Source organism: Nannospalax galili, unplaced genomic scaffold (assembly GCF_000622305.1).
Source record: "Nannospalax galili isolate Female #2095 unplaced genomic scaffold, S.galili_v1.0 scaffold537, whole genome shotgun sequence".
Taxonomy (NCBI): Eukaryota; Metazoa; Chordata; class Mammalia; order Rodentia; family Spalacidae; genus Nannospalax; species Nannospalax galili.
Window position 1 is genome coordinate 2,123,336 of NW_008339916.1, and position 18,739 is coordinate 2,142,074.

The 18,739-nt window shown below is 36.4% G+C and overlaps 3 pseudogenes; 1 reads left to right on the forward strand and 2 right to left on the reverse strand.

The window, feature by feature from the left end:
* The first annotated feature begins 4,365 nt into the window (after positions 1 to 4,365).
* Positions 4,366 to 4,628, forward strand: LOC103735391 (annotated as a pseudogene).
* Positions 4,629 to 11,218: 6,590 nt separating this feature from the next.
* Positions 11,219 to 11,992, reverse strand: LOC103735392 (annotated as a pseudogene).
* Positions 11,993 to 12,108: 116 nt separating this feature from the next.
* Positions 12,109 to 12,303, reverse strand: LOC103735382 (annotated as a pseudogene).
* Between the last annotated feature and the right edge of the window lie 6,436 nt (positions 12,304 to 18,739).

Below are 18,739 nucleotides of genomic sequence, written 5' to 3' on the forward strand. Positions count from 1 at the left end.
TGTCAGATTTCTGTTAAAAACTATTCTACATAAATATCCACTTTAAATGCTACTGGTCTATCACTAGCATTTGGATATTGATTATCAGAGATTACTATAAATCATATTGCTCAATTTTAAATTGACTTCAACATATTTGCTTATACAATAAATATTAAAGATGCAAAAACCTATACCCTGTTGACCATAATCGAGAGAAAATCATTAGAAAATCAGATTCAGAACAAGGAAAATTATTAAAGATGAGAGGCATTGCGTAGTGATAAGGAGTCAAGAAGATGTAGTAATCTTTAAAATGCTTAAACCAAAAATTCATCAAAATATGTGGAGCAAAATAATATTGTGACTAGAGAAATTTCCACTTCTACTTTGGTAATTGACAAATCGGCAGGCAGAAAATCATTAAGGACATAATTTACCTGAACATCACTATCAATCAACAGGGCCTAATTGACATTTGCACAGTACTCCATGCAGCAACAGTACAATACAGGTTATTTTCAAACTCATATGTGCAGCAAAATGCATGTAAATGTGTTGAAAAACTAAAATAAAATGATAGAACAGCATGTTTTCTATCACAGTGCCTTAAAACATATATCAACAAAGCAAGTTTATACATTTGGACATTAAAATATACTTAATAACATATTAAAGAATTTTCAAGGTAACTTAAAACTAGTTTGAACTAATCTTAGTTTGACCTTTTAAGTTAGTTTTAATTTGAACTAGATAAGATAACATCAAAATTTTCAGTAAATAAAACATTTTATAAAGCTAAAATGTAGCTGTAATTAACAGCAGTGCATTAATTCCCTGATGGAATCAGAGCTCCCATGAGCCAATAAATTCCAAAAAGCCCCACGTATGAATGTTCCTATATTGAATATCAAACTTTAATACAGGACTTTGGATGACATTTCTGATATTATCCGTAACATGGAACATTTTCTTAAAAGAAATAAATTACCAAAACTCAAATAATTATGGAATTGTCACACGATTTTATCTGTTAAATAATTCAAATCACTGAAAATCACATTCTCAGAAAAATATGCAATGTCTAGCAGTTTAACTGGTTAATATTTTTAAAACCCATTTACACTAAATTTTTACAAGCCTTCCAATGCGGGGAACACACCTTAACCTTTGTATGTGGTAAAAATTACCCAATTATCTAAACCAGATTGAATCATCGAAATAAAGCCCTATATATAAATATCTCTTATGAACATACATGAATAATATTCAGCCTAATAGGAGCAAATTGAATCCCATAATGAATAAAAATAATTATACAATTATGATTTATTTTATAGGATGCAGCATTGGTAGAATATTGAATAAATATCAAGTGATGGGAGAAAAACTATTGACAAAATCTAACATCCACTAATGACAAAAATTCTTAGTTAAATAGGAATAGCTGGAAATATCTTCATCATGAAAATAAATATGTGAGGGAATGTTTATATGATATTATATCATACTTAATGGTGACAAGAAATTGGATGACTTCTTCCCAACTTTGTGAAGAAGACAAGTTCATTTCCTCTTGACAAGCCTGTTCAATATCGCATTAACATTTTGAGTAGTTAAATAAAATAAAGGAAAAATTAAAATTTTTAAATAAGACAGGGAGAATTTAAAATCTTCTGGCAAATATCAGGATTAACTATGAAAATATTCGTTTTTTTAATATTTTCTTGAGACAGGTTCTCACTGTGTAATTTTGGCTAGTCTGGAGCTCAGTAAGTAAACCAGGATGATCTCACACTTATAGAGAGCTGCATGTAAGAGTTTTAGCATTAAAGGTATGTAAGATATGTGCCACCATGCCCAGCTACTATGTATAAAATTCAAAACCATCAATTACAGCCAAAAAGTATCTGCTACCAGTGCTTGTTTGCCTTATTCTGTCACATTCCATGTGTTTACCTATGTTCTTCTATCCCACTTCATTGTATTATTTGCTTGGGTTTCAAGATCATAGGTCCCATGTATTTCTTCATGCATAATTCATTGTTTAAACCGTCCCCTGTTCCTTCATTTCCCATCCCATCACTACACTATCTGCTTGAAACCTTCTGCCCCAAGTATTTATCTTCTCTATTCTCCTCATATTTATATTCTATCAACCCTCCCTAAACACATAACTCTTACTGGCCAGTTTCTAGTTTCCTGGTTTATGCATGTACTCCTTTCTAATCATACAAAACAAAAGATATAAAGCTACAACCCACAAATGAGAGAGAACACACAGCATTTCTTTTTTTGGATGGCAATGGATATGTTAACTAATTTTGATATGGCAATAATTTACAATATTTACCATTATCAAAATATGTGCACACTGTATACACATTATTTAATATTATACATCAATAAACTGATAAAGATGTTGATAGTCATCAATATATAATTATTTATAATAAAGAGTTTAGAAGAAAGGCAGTGATAAAAATCACTTAATAAAAATGAATGATTATTAACAAGATGCTCCTTGTAAAACTATAATAAGGGCAGTGGTCTCATTAAGTGATCATGTGCACAACTGACTGGAAATTAATCTAATTAAATTTATGAAGTCGTTTCACTGAAGTAATCATGAAACATTAAATGCCCGAATGGATAACCTTGGATAAACACAGAGAAATAGTATTTTCATTGATGGGATAATTTAGTGTCCTGAAGATAGCCCGCAACTCTAAATTTCTTCTAAACAAAACTTAGAAGTTGAGTTGAAGTCACACCATGAAGTAGTTAATGAAGAAATATAAAATCGTAAAATATTTGTTGGAAATGTTTCATTTTATGACCTTGTAAATTAGTATTGGTGAAAGACAAAGCAAATGGATCAATGATGTTAGATACAGGAATAGGAAACTAAGCAAGGCATGCACCACAGTTTAACATATAATGGAAACCACTTTATATATGATCAGGGAAAGAGTGAGATTTCAAGTATTAGATCTTCACCAAATGTAACATGTAAAGAATTATTCCAAACAAATGGCAAGCACAAAGACAGAAAGCATTCCAATTTTTGATAAAAAAACAATTGATATTTTATATCACTGATAAGTGCTTACCAGATAATTAATAGGAAGTCCATGTGGAAACAAACAGGTACTAAGCTTGACAAATTGAAAGACAAAATTTTGTCATGAAAATAAGAAATTTAAATAGGAACAATAATTTTCAAGACAGATAACAACCCAAATGTTAACATCTGATATACTAGTAAGTAGAAACAATAATTTTCAAGACAGATATCAACCAAAATGCTAACATCTTCTATACTGGACACAATTCTACAGTTTTCTAAGATAAAGGAGCTGCCTGGCAAGGAACACAGTGCCAGATAGAAGAGACCTCCCTTAGAATGACAAGCATGCCTTGCAGCACTCATCAAAGAAGCTTCTTTTTTTCAACAGATGGAGGCTACTGCAGAGTTGCACAGAAAACATATGTCTAGGAGATGCCAGTACAGGGTCACATATCTGCAGTCAAATATCTACAAGTAAGGCTCATGGAACACAGCAGAATAAAGGGTACAAGAGAGGGTTAATGCACCCTTCAACTCTCCAGTGACACTTCCTTCTACATGAGAGTTCGATACACACTGAAGGCCTCAACTGGCCAAGTTTTGGAGAATAAGAGACTGTATAGGATGGGAGTCCTATATAGAGCCTCACATACCCACAGCTCAGGGATCATTGCAGAAAATGAGGCAGAAAGATTGTAAGAGCCAGGGCTGGTTTGTGAACACAAGGAGGTGGAGGCCTCCCTGTGGCAAGGAGAATGGAATGCATGTCCGCTTAATTAAACAGGGGCCTAAAGGGGAGGTGAGAAATAGGTGGCAGGCCAGCAGTGGATTGAGAACTATTTGAGACTGATTCCTGCTGGGTGAGGGAGCTTACGACTTAATTATGACCACTGGACAGGCTGGCTAGACTCCAGTGGACACAGTTACACTGAAGGACATTTGTGGATAAACACCTGAATGAATAGGACTCAGCATGTATGGCAGAGTGCTTAGGGTTTGGTCGGGGGATAAGGGGAGGTATGGATGGGGGAGGGGGTCTGATTTTGAGTGAGAAATGTATGAAATTTCCAAAGCTCAACTAAAAAAAGAAAAAAAAATTGACAAATATTAAATTAAATTCATTGAAAAATTAAATTGATCTGTTCCACTACAGAACATTTAAATAATCACATTGCTAAGACATGGTGAGTACATACTGAAACAGGACATCTAATATGTTCATTGTGGGAATATAAAAAAGATATACAATGGGAAAGCTGAAAGGGTGCCTCGTGGACTGAGGTCTGTGGTCGGGGAGCACAGGGCAGGGCAGCGAGATGTAGGACTGCTACACCATCCACAGTCAGCGGAAGCATTTGCAGTCCAAGTACATCATCAGCACAGGCCACGCGACAAAACCAACTGGGAGTGGCTGGTGAACCAGTACCGCGACTCCTACTGCTCCTACATTGGCCACTTCGACCTCCTCAAATACTTAGCCATAGCAGAGGATGGGAGCAAAGCACACATGAACTTCAGCCTGATGGAGAAGATGCTGCAACCCTCCCGGCCACAGGCCTACAAGCCAGTGGAGTACTGAGCTCCACCTTCCTGGGCCTGCTGCCAGTGAACCTAGGCTCCCTGGCTCCATAGGTCCTGCTTCTCGTACTTTCCCCTCTCCCTGTCCCCTGCTTCTCGAACTTTCCCCATCCTGCAGTCAGTGCATGGATTCCTCTTGGCTACTGCTTCTCGAGCATTGCATGTGCAGAAGTCCTTGTCAGGTGTGCCTCACCAGCCTTGCTTGCTTGTAGACCTTTCCAAGCATGGAGAGACCACCCCAACCCCTGAGAAATGTGCAAATGGAGAGGTCCTCCAGCTGACCAACGAGAAGACTGACATGGGCATGAAGGCAGGATTTAGACGCTGTTTTTCTATAGTTGATACGTTCTTTGTTTTTTCATAAAGTTTAGAAGTTGTCTTAAAATATATATATATATATATACACACATATATATTTATATATAATAGTATCAGCACATCAAGTAATGATTTAGAATATGTAATTGTTCATGAGAGAATGTGTAGACATTAACACCTCAGGGTTTTTTTTAGCTATAAATCTTAGAGCACTACTTGCACATGTGAAAGATATGTGTTAATCTTCTCAAAGTGTCAATTACTGACTTGACAGGATTTGGAATGACCTTGAAAAAAAGCCCGCAGGCACAACTTGAGGGATTATTTAGATCAGGTTTGCTTTGGGGCATTGGCAGTGAATGATTATTTTGGATAGGTCAATGCAGATGGGAAGACCTCCCCAAAAAGCAGGTATATACTTACCTTGTTTTAGGGCCTGTACTCCACAAAGGCAAAAGCTAATGTTAACAAAATTAATCATTGTTCTCTGCTTCCTGACAGTGGATGTAATGTGACCAGCTGACTCTTTTCATTGACTTCCCCACATGCTTAGAAATGAAGCAACATTCCATAAAATATTAATACATTTCAAAATCACATTAAAGACAGAAATATACTAAAATTAACACCTATACCCAAGTTTCCCATACAACCTAATATATAGCTTTGTGCAGTAAAATCACACACAGAATTCATGTCACACTGCAATGTCTAAGGACTTTTTTCTGCAATATTATATAACTTGCATACATAGAAGCGTCTGAAATAACAAAGGCCCAAAATAAAAATAGATTTAGTATGGAATAATATTTCAGATAATACTGCAACTATGGACAAAGAATAAATATCCACAATGGGAAAACATGAAATTAGAACTAATTTTTCAGAAATAGAAAGTCATAATCATTTTATAATAGTATCAAGTCAATAAAGAAAAGTAGAAATTGATTAAATTTTATTTAGAGTCCAAAAAAAGAATAAAGCAACTAAAATAACAATTTTCAAAACACAGAAAACAGATCACAAATATCCAAACTAAATATCATATGAAGAAAAGAAAGGAAAGCAAATATTTAATTTACATATAAATGTAATGAATTCAGTAAGGTATTTTTCTAAATTTAATTTATTTGTATTTTATGTGTCCGAGTGTTTTTCTGCTTGTTTGTAAGAGCACTTTTACATACAACTCAGAGGATGCACTAAGAGGCCATTTGTTCACCTGGATCTGGGTTTCAGACAGTTGTTAGCTGGTATATAGGTGCTGAGAACTGAACCTGGGTCCTCTGCATGAGCAGACAGCACTCTTAATTGCTGAATCATCACTTCAGTCCCCAAATCGGTAAGATCTTGAATACAATCTTCCTTAAGTGAAAAGGAATTAATTGAAATTGGTAAAAATTTGAATCATATACTAGCTAAATCATAATAAGCTATAACTGAGATTTTTATTTTGGAAAAATCCTTAACTTTGTAAACTTATTTGTTTCTTATAATAAATTTAGTAAGAACACAGATTGATGACAGATTATGGAATTAAATCATTTTATTTTCAGTTAAATACTTCAGGAACCATTTTCACAAAAAAGTGAGAAGAATTGTGTGTGTGTGTGTGTGTGTGTGTGTGTGTGTAAAATTATATGCCTATCAAATCAACACTTATAGGGCATTAAAAAAACTGCAACATTTTCTTTGAAAGAGTGATACATTCATAAGCACTTTTCACAAGCATGCTTCTCTCTGTAAATTGCTAGAATTTGAGGACTTGTGTTTGTTTTCTGAGAAAATAAAGCAAATGACTCAAGATGAGTTGTTTCTAAACTAAAAGACCTGCTGTGAACACTAAAACTACTCGAAATACAGACTTAGGTTTACAGAACCTACATGCGGTAATGTAAATCTTTTTTTTCATTTTCTCAAAGGAAAATGCAAATTATATAAAATACTTCTGTAAATATAACATTCTGGACATAAAATTTTACAGGGAATAAATGATGGATTAGCAAGATTATTTTATTTTTAACAGAAATTATTGAATGAAGGTTCCTTGTTAAGTTTGAGTGGAGCTAAGTAAGTTAAAATACATATTTCCACATTAAATTCAGTCATTAGAATGAATACAAGGTGTATACTTAAAAAATCAGAAAAACACATTGAAGGCAATAGATTCAAAAAATAGGACAACAAATTGTAAATAAGTAGGGAGGAACATAAGGATACAAAGCATTGCTCAGAATGACAGAAAAAAAAACATTAAATGAATTTATTACATCATAAGAAAAATACTTTCATTTTACAGTATAAAAAAAATAAGGTCCCTAGATCCCCAGATCATTAATGGGAGGATAACCACATAATCAAGAACATTCACATCGAATTCTGTGTTACTAAATATGCTTAGCTTACTTGATATCATTGTATAACCTATACTATGAATACAGAAGTTGAGACCCTACAGTGGATTTCTGTTGTGAAAAAAAAATACTTAAACATGAATTATATCATCAAGTGAAGATCAAGAAACCAGGTAATGACCAGAGTGAGGGAAATGACAGTAGATAGTTCATAGTATAAATCTAATAATAAGAACTGATTGAGGAGTTACAAATATTCACATCATAATTCATCAGTAACAAAAAAGTTTAAAATTAGGTTTTATGCAGAGATTGTATGTGTATACTTCTCTTGAATAAGTCCTAACTGTACTACTAGGACATCCATACTGATTATGACTATGGCCTGCCTCTACAACCTTTTACATTGTCTTCTTGGCCACCTCTATTATGTGACAATATGTCCTATAGCAACTTAGGAGGTGCATCCTATGGTGTTCAAGAAGTTTAAGAAACATTAGATTCTGATAGTTTTTCCTTGAAAATTTTGGCAAGATGATGCAGGAGGTAAAGTAAGAAAGTCAATGGAAAACAGAAATGAAATGGAACGAGTTCAAGAGTATAAGGCTTTGCAGGTTTGAAAAAGCCAACTGTTGGGGCTGGAGAGATGGCTCAGCAGATAAGAGCACTGATTGTTCTTGTGGAAGTCCCAGGCTCTAATCCCAGCACCCACATGGCAGCTAACAACTGTCTGTAACTCCAGTTCCAGGGGACCCAACAACTTCTGTCCTCCTCAGGCACTGCAGGACATGGATGCACTTACCTACATGCAGGCAATACACACATACACATAAAATAAAAATAACAAATAAAAGATGTTTAAAAAAGAAAAAACAATAGTTTTCAGACTATATTTTAAGAAAAATTGATGAAAACATGCTGTGAGGCCGGATTTGAATAACACTTCCCAGTTAAAGTGATTCAGGACAATGACATTTTTTAAGAAAGCTAACATTATTGTCTCCATGTGTTTCTGTGTGTATTTTTTGTATCAGTATATTAAATCAGGATTGAGAATTACAGCAGTTGAATGCTTGTTTGTGTTATTACTGGTACATGAAGCAGATTTACAAGAAGTAGATCAAATTGTTTCAAAGCTTTTCATAGTTTGAGTTAAAAGTACTTGTAACCCAATCTCTCACTGCCAAGTAGTGATTTGAGGTAACTGTGAGGATAGTGTGAAGCTATTAAGGAGGACATACTGTCACATACTGCACATGATCAAAAGATGGCATAAAAGGATGATTTCTTAGAAGGCAGACCCAGGTCACAGTCATAAACAGCAAGCATGTCCTAGTAACACAATTAGGAGTAACTCAACAGACTTGTCCTCCACATTATAACTCTGTTAAGACCTGATTTTCAACACTATGTAGGTTTGCTATGTCTAATGAATTATGATTGAATTTTTATAATTTTAACTGCAAGATAATTGAAATTAAGCAGTAGGACTTCATGTAAGATGATGAAGACACTAGAAAAGAACTCATGTAAAATAAATCACAAAGCTCTGCTGCATATAATCCACGGTGTGATGACATAGCAAGAATACACCATCTGTAAATCCGAAAAGTGAATTGGATCAGACACCAAATCCGCTGATATCTTGATATTGGACTTTTCTGCCTCCATAACTATGAGAAATAAATAAATGAATTAATCAATTGAATTCTGATTTTTCAGTAAACAGTACTCAGACAATGATATTTTTATGCCACTGGAACAGATGTATATTAATATATATATATATATATATTTTAGAAACTCACATCCAACAATACATATGCATCCATAATTATTTATGCATAGACCATACCATATCAAAAGTAATTAAAGCAAATTTTAGAGTATTTAAAAATTGGTCATATATATATATTTATTCTTTTGTCTGGATGTAATAGTCCCTGCTTCTTCATGTCTTCCCCTTTCATCCCTCTTCTCTGCGTTCTTCAAGCTCCCTTTCTTTTTCTTCCCTTTTCCTCTCCTTCCCTCTTTCCTTCTTTCCAAACTTCCTTCCTTTAATATACTTGTTACTGCTTCACTGGCATATTTTGGACTTCTGTGGCTGTAAGTGACACATAATTTACTTTAATTAATAGATCATCAGGTAAAAAGCAGTCACATTAGTTCCTATATGAAAGTACTAAGAATAATCAGGATAAGATGCAGTATATGGTTGGGGTTCAACTTGTCTTTACAATACAAAAGACAGTAAATAGATATTTGGTAACTAGAATGACGACCTACACGGAAGCAATGCCATTCACTTGGCAACATAGGGAAAGTCATTTTCCAGAATCTCCAAACATTCAATCTACATAAATTTTGAAAATACCAATTATGCACAAGGGAATTGTTAAAAATAAGGTTTATGTTAAGAATCCAAGATTGTCACCTACTTACAAAAAAAAAGAGTGTTGATACACAGAAACAGAAACATTTAAAAATGATATATAAAGTCGAATTTTTATTAAAAATATAACAGAAAACACTTCAAAATGAAAATAGTTTTCAACATTATGCATTTCACTATTGAAATATATAGTAATTTTATACAAACCTAAAATAAAAAGAAAGTAGATAGTTTATATTTAAAACTCACATAGACCAATGCATATACATCCAAAATTATTTATTCAGAGAATACCACTATATTAAAATAAAGATTGAAGAAAATGTAAACCAATCATCCCCTCTGGAACTAGGACAGGAACAAAATACTAAACAGTAGATGGACACACACTGAAGGACATTTGGAGATATAAATTTAACATGATAATGTCTAAATATATATCATAATTGCATATAATCTGGTGGGGGAGCTATAAGAAGGGTACAGATAGGGAGGGGTCTAAATATGATTGTTTATTGTATGAAATTTCCAGTAAAGTGAGAAAAAAATACTTAAAAATTAAATAAGAACCAGAGGAGCTATACAGAAAACATCTGAAAGTTATATTTTTTATATGAAAGCTATTCTATGGGTTGCAGAGATGGCTCAGTAGTTAAAAGCACTGACTGCTATGGCAGAAAACCAGGATTTGGTTCCCAACGGAGGCTCACAATAGTCCTTAACTCCATTTCCAAAGAATCTGATGTTGTCTTCTGGCCTCTGAGGGCATTGCATGGCCTAGGTGCACTTACATAGGTGCAAATGATGCACTCAAAGTTTTTTTTTTTTTTTTTTTTTACTGTGAAAAGTATGTTTATTATATTATTGTGGTAATGGTTTCATAGGTGTATTCATGTCAAAATTATATTGTATAGTTTAAATATGTGGTTTATTATGTCTATACCTCACCAAAATATTCTACATTTTAATATAATTCTTTTTTCATATATTTTTTTTTATGGTTGGAGACTGCATCTTAATACTGCTTGACATTTTCTTGAAATTTTCAAATTCTTCTTGTGTACAAGTCCACTATTTATCACTTTCTCCCACTGGGAAAAGGCAAATTTCTTCTTCAAAAAAGGGGAGGATGGGACATGTACATCTTTCAGAGAAAGCAAGAGTAGGTAACATCCACCGGAAAAGAGAGGGAGGGGTGAACGAGGACTAACTTTATGCTCAGTTTGGATGCTTCTTCAGGAATGAAAACACAGATAAATAATGGCAGCCCTGAAAGCTGGGGAGCTTCCAGAGTCATCCCTGCCTCCCATTTGGCATTATAGAAGGGAACGTGTGGGGTAACTACAATCCAATACAGGCTAACAAAATAATGTCAGCATGCTGTGAGCCCAGGAAGTTTCTGTCAAGGCAGACCTCAGGCTTCCTTGGCTGTTGCACAGCAGGTTCTGCTTCCAGCTATGCCTTCACCATCACAATAGGGTACATGGAAAGTGGCTGCTGAGAGTTGAAAACGATAAGTCATTCAGGTCACACTGAGATGACCCTAAAGCAGATACTGCAGAGCACACAGCCAGAGTTAAGAAAATAAATGTGGCTAAAATGCAAGGAGCTGTGATGCTCAAGCAGAACCTGGAAGGCAGAATCTAAGTCCCATGAGCTGTCCTGGACATCAGTGCAGCCTTTGCTGTCACTGCCACTGTCATCTCCAGCCAGGTTCTCCTGCTCACAGGCCTCTTCAGAACCAGGAAGTGTGCTGCCCTGAGTCTCCTGGTTCTCCCTCGAGTCCAGAATCACGTATCTGCTCTTCTTCAGCACCATGTGCCATCCCAGCTCTTCTGCCATCTGGGAGAGATCCCACTCCATAGAGTAAGCATCCTTCCCCTCTGCATACCTACTTGGGTTTCACCTAGCTAATGCAGAAGTTAAGGGTGTTAGAATAAAGGTGTAAGGCTGTTCGGTTACTCTTTCCTACATGTAGGGACACATTCTTAGTGCTAAAGTTCTCAATTATGGCCGGTGAGGGCTGGTCCATTAGCTTCTGAGCCAAGCCAAGGCACTGGTGTGAAGGTTCACAGCCAGGGAAGTGATATGTCCATGGGGGACAACATCAGAACCCTCCTCAATTTTGGCCAGGACGTAGCCTGCAATCTTCCCATCTTTGTCCTTAGCAATGTAGAAGAGCTGGGGCCAGGACAGGTCATGGTAGAAATAATATTTCATCTAGTAATTCTCAGGATGGCAAAGGAGGTTGCAGTGTTGCATGTTCATCAGGTCATCTGGCCAAGCATGGCAGATGCTCATTTTAGTGACAGGTAGAAATCCTCTCAGACTGCAGACAACCAGAGAGGATGCCTTTGAGCAAAAGCTACACCCCTGCCACCAATAGATTTAAAACAGCTGGGATATCCTAAGAGGGCTCATACAAGATGAGGAAGATCTCCCACTACCTTCCATTTCTTTTGGGAGATGCTGTACAGAACTTCCTCCATCTTCATGCAGGTGGGGTCCCAGTCACATCCAAAATGAATGATGACTATGCACTGGTCTTCTTCTAAAAGATTGGCCTCGTATACCTGTCAGCTATTGTATAGATACAGGAGCTTGTATGACATCATGAGCAAGCCTATGCTCGCAAGTACCACTGGCTACCTTGTGTGGGTCCAGATGCCTCTTAATCCAATTCTTTTAAAATATAATTATTATTGATTTTTTGTGGATTTCATAAATACATATTAATCATATTTAGCCCCCCTCCTTTATGTGCACCCCCCATAAACTGCCCACAGGACTTCACGTATTTTGTCATATATGTTAAGGCCTATTGAGTAAAGTTTGTGGACTCAGCTATCCCATGGTATGTTCCACAATTGGTCATACACAGAGAATAAATGGCTGTGAGATGCCCAACCCTAAGTGACAATGGAACCTCTATATCTAAGAGTCATGGAGCATAGTGCAACATGGGTAGAAAAAATACTAATGCATCTCTCAACTGTCATTAGTGAAGCTTCCTCATGCAACAGAGGGCGAGGAGATGAACACAAAAGTCCACAACTGATCAAAGTGTAGAGAATAAGAACCTGGAGAGGTGGCTCTTTGGAAAAGACTCCTATATTTAGTTTCACTGAAGCAGGGCTCAGAGACATTGCAGAAGAGGGGGCTAAAAGATTTGAAGAGCCAGAGGAGCAGGTGTATGACCACAAGTAAACAATCTTACAGGCTCCTGGGCCCTTGCTCATATGAACTTAGCAATGGTGACAGCATGTGCATGTGAACGCAATCAGACAAAAAACAACATTGAACTAGGGAAAGTAACAAGAGGTCACAACTTTGGTGAGGAACTATTGGCTACTGGTACTGGGTAAGAGAAAGTTCACTTTCTTTTTTAAAATATATTTTATTTAATATTTTTATTTTATGTGTATGAGTGTATTCCCTGCATGTATGTGAGTGCACCTATGTCGTGTAATGAAACAGAGGTCAGAAGACAGCGTCAGATTCCTCTGGAACTTGAGTTAAGGAAGGTTTGTAGTGACCATGTGGGTGCTGGGAATCGGACCTGAGTCCTCTGCAAGAGCAGTCAGTGCTTTTAACCGCTGAGCCATCTCTCAGCCCCAAGTTCATCTTCTTTAAAAGAGTGACTCTCTAGATAGGCTGAACAGACTACAGTTGATGAATACACAAAAAAAATTTAAAAATTATTACAACTTCAATTACATACAAAAGCTCTACACCTATATTTCCAGCCTTTCTATATCACTGATGCTACAAAATATATTTGTGTATGTTTTGCAATGATTAACATAATATTGATATTCTTGGTAGTACTCCTATAATCCGTTTTTTAAAAAATATTTATTGACTTTTGTATATTTGATATAATAGTTCTTAATCAAATTCAGACCCCTCCCCCATCTATGTCCACACCCCAAACCCACCAGAGCACATTTATTCCATATACATGTTAAGTCCTATCCAGTCAAAAATTTGTAACCAAGATGTCTTTCATTGCAAATTCACCCTCTGCAGTCAAGTCAGCCTCTCTAGAAGTCGTTGGTAAAGCCCACTCTCCCTCACCCAATAGTGATAACTCTCTAATAGTTCCCAGATTAGGGCCAAACTACCACTCAATTCCTTCTCTCCTTCTGGGCCCTTGTCTGACTGAGTTGTCATGGGTCCTGTGCTTCATGCCACCATTGCCACAAGTTCACATGTGCAAACTTCCAGTGGCATGAAATCCTCTGATTCCCTAGGTTCATGGATCAACCCTGACTCTTACAATCTTATGGACCCCTCTTCCACCATGATCCCTGAGGCATGGGTGGGAGAGGTTTGATATAGGAGTCCTATCCAGGGACACACACTCTCCAGTCTGTTATTCTTTAAAAGTTGGCCGGATTTGATCTTTTGTGTGCATCTCACTCTGTTGCATAATGAAGCTTCACCGGTGAGAGTTGAAGGATGCACTAATTTTTACCTATCCCTGTCCCTTGCTTCCACTACATTCCAAGAGCCTTAATTGTAGAGGTTCAACTGTAGATGTATCACCTATTACTTGGGCACCTCTCAGATGTATGTTCTCTGTGTCTCACCAGCTTTGCAATTCTGCAGTAGCCTCCATCTGTTGCAAAAAGAAACTTCTTTCATGAGTGATGTACTTGTATACTTGTCTGTAAATTTAAGGATCCATATTTTGCACAGAATAAGAAATTACTTTTGTCTAAGGATATGAGAGCCTTGGGTTTTCTCTAAGATCTATAACCTCTCCAGGTATGTGTATTTGGCTCTGATTACAGTGTCACCCATGAATTCACTCCCATTGAGAGGACTTTAAGTCCAATTATAAGGCTGTTGATTATTACCCCTGGTAACCGTACCAATACTGCACCAATAGAGGTAGTTGGTTTTGCTGGTTGCTATGGTTATTAGGCTTTTGGGTTAGATTGGGGCATTGATTTATTTTCTCCCTTAGCAGCTTGCATAGTATCTTATAGAACTATGGTTGCTAAACTTCAAGAAGAAGGCTTCTAAGTCAGCTCCTGCTTCCATAGCTCCAAATCCTGTGTCTGAACTATGTCCTCTCTTCAGCAGTAGTATCTTATCATCAAGTTCTGGGAGATAACCAAGAGTTCTGGCAATAGCCTGTGTTGTTTTTGGAGTCTCTTGACTGACACTGACCAAACACTGGAAGGGAGGTTTCTCCTGTCTGGCACTGTGTTCCTTGCCTTACAGCCCCCAGGCACACATATTCATTAATGTTCAGGCACTATATGTGCATTTCTCAGCCGGTTTGGGGGCAACACATTTCCCATTCGCTTCCCTAGCCCCCCAAGATACAGTCATCTCTACTCCCTCCTGCCATCCTGCCTCTCCCGTCCTTCCGTAGTTCAAACCTCCCTATTATCCCCTCCCCTGCCATCCCCTCCCTCCCTACCATGGCCCCCACATGTACCTCCCCTCCCAACGAAACACTCCCACTTTCCCCACCTTTCCTGTGGTAACATCTGTTCCCTACTATTCCCACCTTTCCAGTTCTTTCTTTTCTTTTACCTCCGTGTTTCCTATCCATTTTCCTGTCTCCTGTTGTTACATTAGGGTATATACTTACATTTAAGGGATTGGTGCTATAATCCACAAATGAGGGAGAACATACATCGCTTGCTTTTCTGCATTTGTACTACTTAGCATAACAGTCTAATTCCATCCATTTACCTGAAAATTTCATAATTTCGTGTTTTCTTACTGCTGAGTAAACCTCCATTGTGTAAATGTGCCACATTTTCATTATCTGTTCCTCAGTTGAGGGACATTTAGGTTGTTTCGATTTCTTAACTATTGTGATGAAAACAGCAACAAACAATGTACAGGTATCTCTATTTTAGGATTAGTCTTTTGGGTTTATGCCAAGGAGTGGAGTAACCAGATAATATGGTAAATTCTTTTTTAGATTTTTGAGAGTTCTCCACATTGCTTTCCATAGTGGTTGCACGAATTTGCAATTCCCCCCAGCAGTGGTTCTTATTCTTTTGATTCAATGATTTCAGAGGCCATGCTTTCAAGTTTGTTAATTCTTTCTTCCACTTAATCAACGTCCTTTGATCTTTCTAATATTTTTACAATACACTTAAAACATTTTAAGTGAGAGCTGGGCATGGTGGCACACGCCTTTAATCCCAGCACTCGGGAGGCAGAGGCAGGCAGATCTCTGTGAGTTCAAGGCCAGCCTACTGGATATAATGAGTTCCAGGACAGCTAGGGCTACAGGGAGATCCTGTCTCAAAAAGACCAAAAAAAAATTTTTACTTGAAAACCTGTGGCTAGTTCTACTTTTAATAATTTCTTACTCTTGGCAGTTTGTAATTCACTTTCTTAATTTCATTTAGTTATGCAGCTGCCTTATCATTTAGCTCAGTAACAATTTTTAATTTATATGTTGAATACTTTCAGATTGAAATCACTTTGTGTTCATTTTCTGGAGTTTTATTGTGTTTGATTGGGACATAGTTCCTTGTGGTTTATTGTCATTACTGTTAGATTATCATCAGTATTAATATGGTTACATTTTAATCTATAAGCCTTTGAATGGAGTCTTCCATTTGAAAAAAAAAATACTGCTTATCTCGCAGTTTTTATATACTGATTTCTGTAGGTGGTACACCTGACCAGTCAACCCATGCAGTGGTTACAGAACATTCCAAACATTTTGTGATCACTTGCTCCTCCTGAAACTTGCTTCCAGAATTAAACCACTAATATTCTTCTAAGCTTTGTTTTCAGTGGTTTTCAAACTGTGACACAAATCCTGATAATGCTTTGAATTAGGTGAAATAAAACCCAGCCCTTGAGGTAGCCTGAAAACAAGTTATCATGTTGAACATATAGTCTATCCCTTGTTTTCTTTCCCAGAGGAGATGTATTTACTCACAATATTTGTACACTATAAAAATTCATGTAAAGATATAATCTATTTGCTGAATTATGCTACATCACTCATCAGAAGATGAGGAAGAATTGGAGATCTTGAATGGCTTACAGATTTGTGGACTATTCTGTGCAACTTAGAAGATACAATAGAAATATAAAGAATCCCAATTAAAGAAAGGCTAAATCCTGGCAGTTGTTTAAACCAGAACTGAATCCAATCTGTTCTCAGACTCTTACAGATTTCTTGCAAAAATTTTCCCCCAAACAAAGAAAATTCTCTGTATTTCTTTAAACATCACATCCAGCAGGATATGGGAAATGAGTGAGAAACTTTTTGCAAAGAAAAGTCAAACTTTTACAAGAGAAATTTGCTTTTTCTGACCCTTACTAACATACACACCCGACAAGCAGATGTTATCTGCCTATATTCACATGTTGCTTGCAGCATTTACTGTGGATAATTTGCTGCTCCCAGTGTGGTTTCTTGCATTGATGATACTCTTCGTAACACACACACACACACACAAACACACACACACACACATACACACATACACACACACACACACACACACACACACATATTATCCTGGGCCACAGGAAAGGAAGGGTCATAAAGGATAAAATATAGGGAACAGAGTTTAAGTTAAAAGATACATGTTTAACTTAGCTTGTAAATTTTATTACATTGGAAGCCCAAGGCATAATAAGATTATTTTCTTAATGGTTAGTCAAATGTAAACCAAATGATTACACAGTAGGAAGGCTCATTGAATAGTGTTAACTAATCTCAAAACATGATTAATTTGATTATAAGTTAAACATCACATTTACAATAGAAGGCATTTTAGAAAAGTCATTCTCACACAGAGGGTCTTGCAAAACTGCTTGAGAAATGGACAAGAAAAATTGTCCATATTTCACTTGTATATTAAGAAGTTCATTGATTACATGCCATTTGAATGGGAAATAAGAATAGAGTGTTATAAAGATATATACAGTACTTTAAAAGAACACTCAGATTAAAGTCACAGAGGATTAAGATGGAAATGTGACCTCCCACAAACAAAAACCACAAAATCAAAATTATACTGATGATTCATCTAGCCCCAATAAGAATGATTTTTATGAAGAAAACAAAGGACAACAAATGGAGGCCAGGATGTGTAGAAGGATGAATACTTACATACTGTTAATGTGAATGTAAAGCGGTATAGTCAGTATGGAAATCAGTATGAAGATGTATTAGTTACTATTCTGTTCCTGTGGTAAAACACCAAGACCAAGGCAAATTACAGGAGAGTTTATTTGGCTTATGGTTTTGGAAGGTAAGATTCCATCATGGCAGGAATGCATTGCAGCAGAAGTGGCTGTAGCAGAAAGCTGAGCATTCATATCTTCAAACAGGCACAAGAAAAAGAGTGAAACTGAAAATACAGAAAGGCTTACAAACTCTCAAAGCCCACCCCTAATTATGTGCTTTATCAAGCATGGCCACCTAAAGGTTCCATGACCCTCCCCATACAGCTCCATGAACTTGGGGCCAAGTGTCCAAATACATGGAACTTAAGTGTGACAGTCATTGAAATCACTACATACAATACTCACAATACTGAAAATATATCTACTATATTATCTAGCTGTAGTATTCATGGGTAAATGCCTGAAAAACTAAAGCAACATTTCACAGAGATGCTTACACTGTGTGTTTATGATAATACAATTTACATTCATAAACATAAGAAATCAGATGGCTATCAAAAGATGAATGGATGATGAAAATGTGGTATATACACAAAATGGAGTTTTATTCAACCATAAGGAAAAATAAATTAAGTGATTTTTTTTTTCAGGAAAATGAATGAAACCGAAGATCATCATATTAAGTGAAATAAGGCAGATTTGGAGACTCAACTACCGTGCTTTCTAAGTAGTAGGGGACTTCAATATCCCACTATCTCCATTAGATAGGTCAAGGGCAGAGACTTAAGAGAGAGACATCTGAATTAAACAAAACCGTATATCAAATGGACTTAACAGGTATCTACCGAGTATTCCACCCAAACACCAAAGGACATACTTTCTACTCAGCACCCCATGGAACTTTCTCCAAAATCGACCATT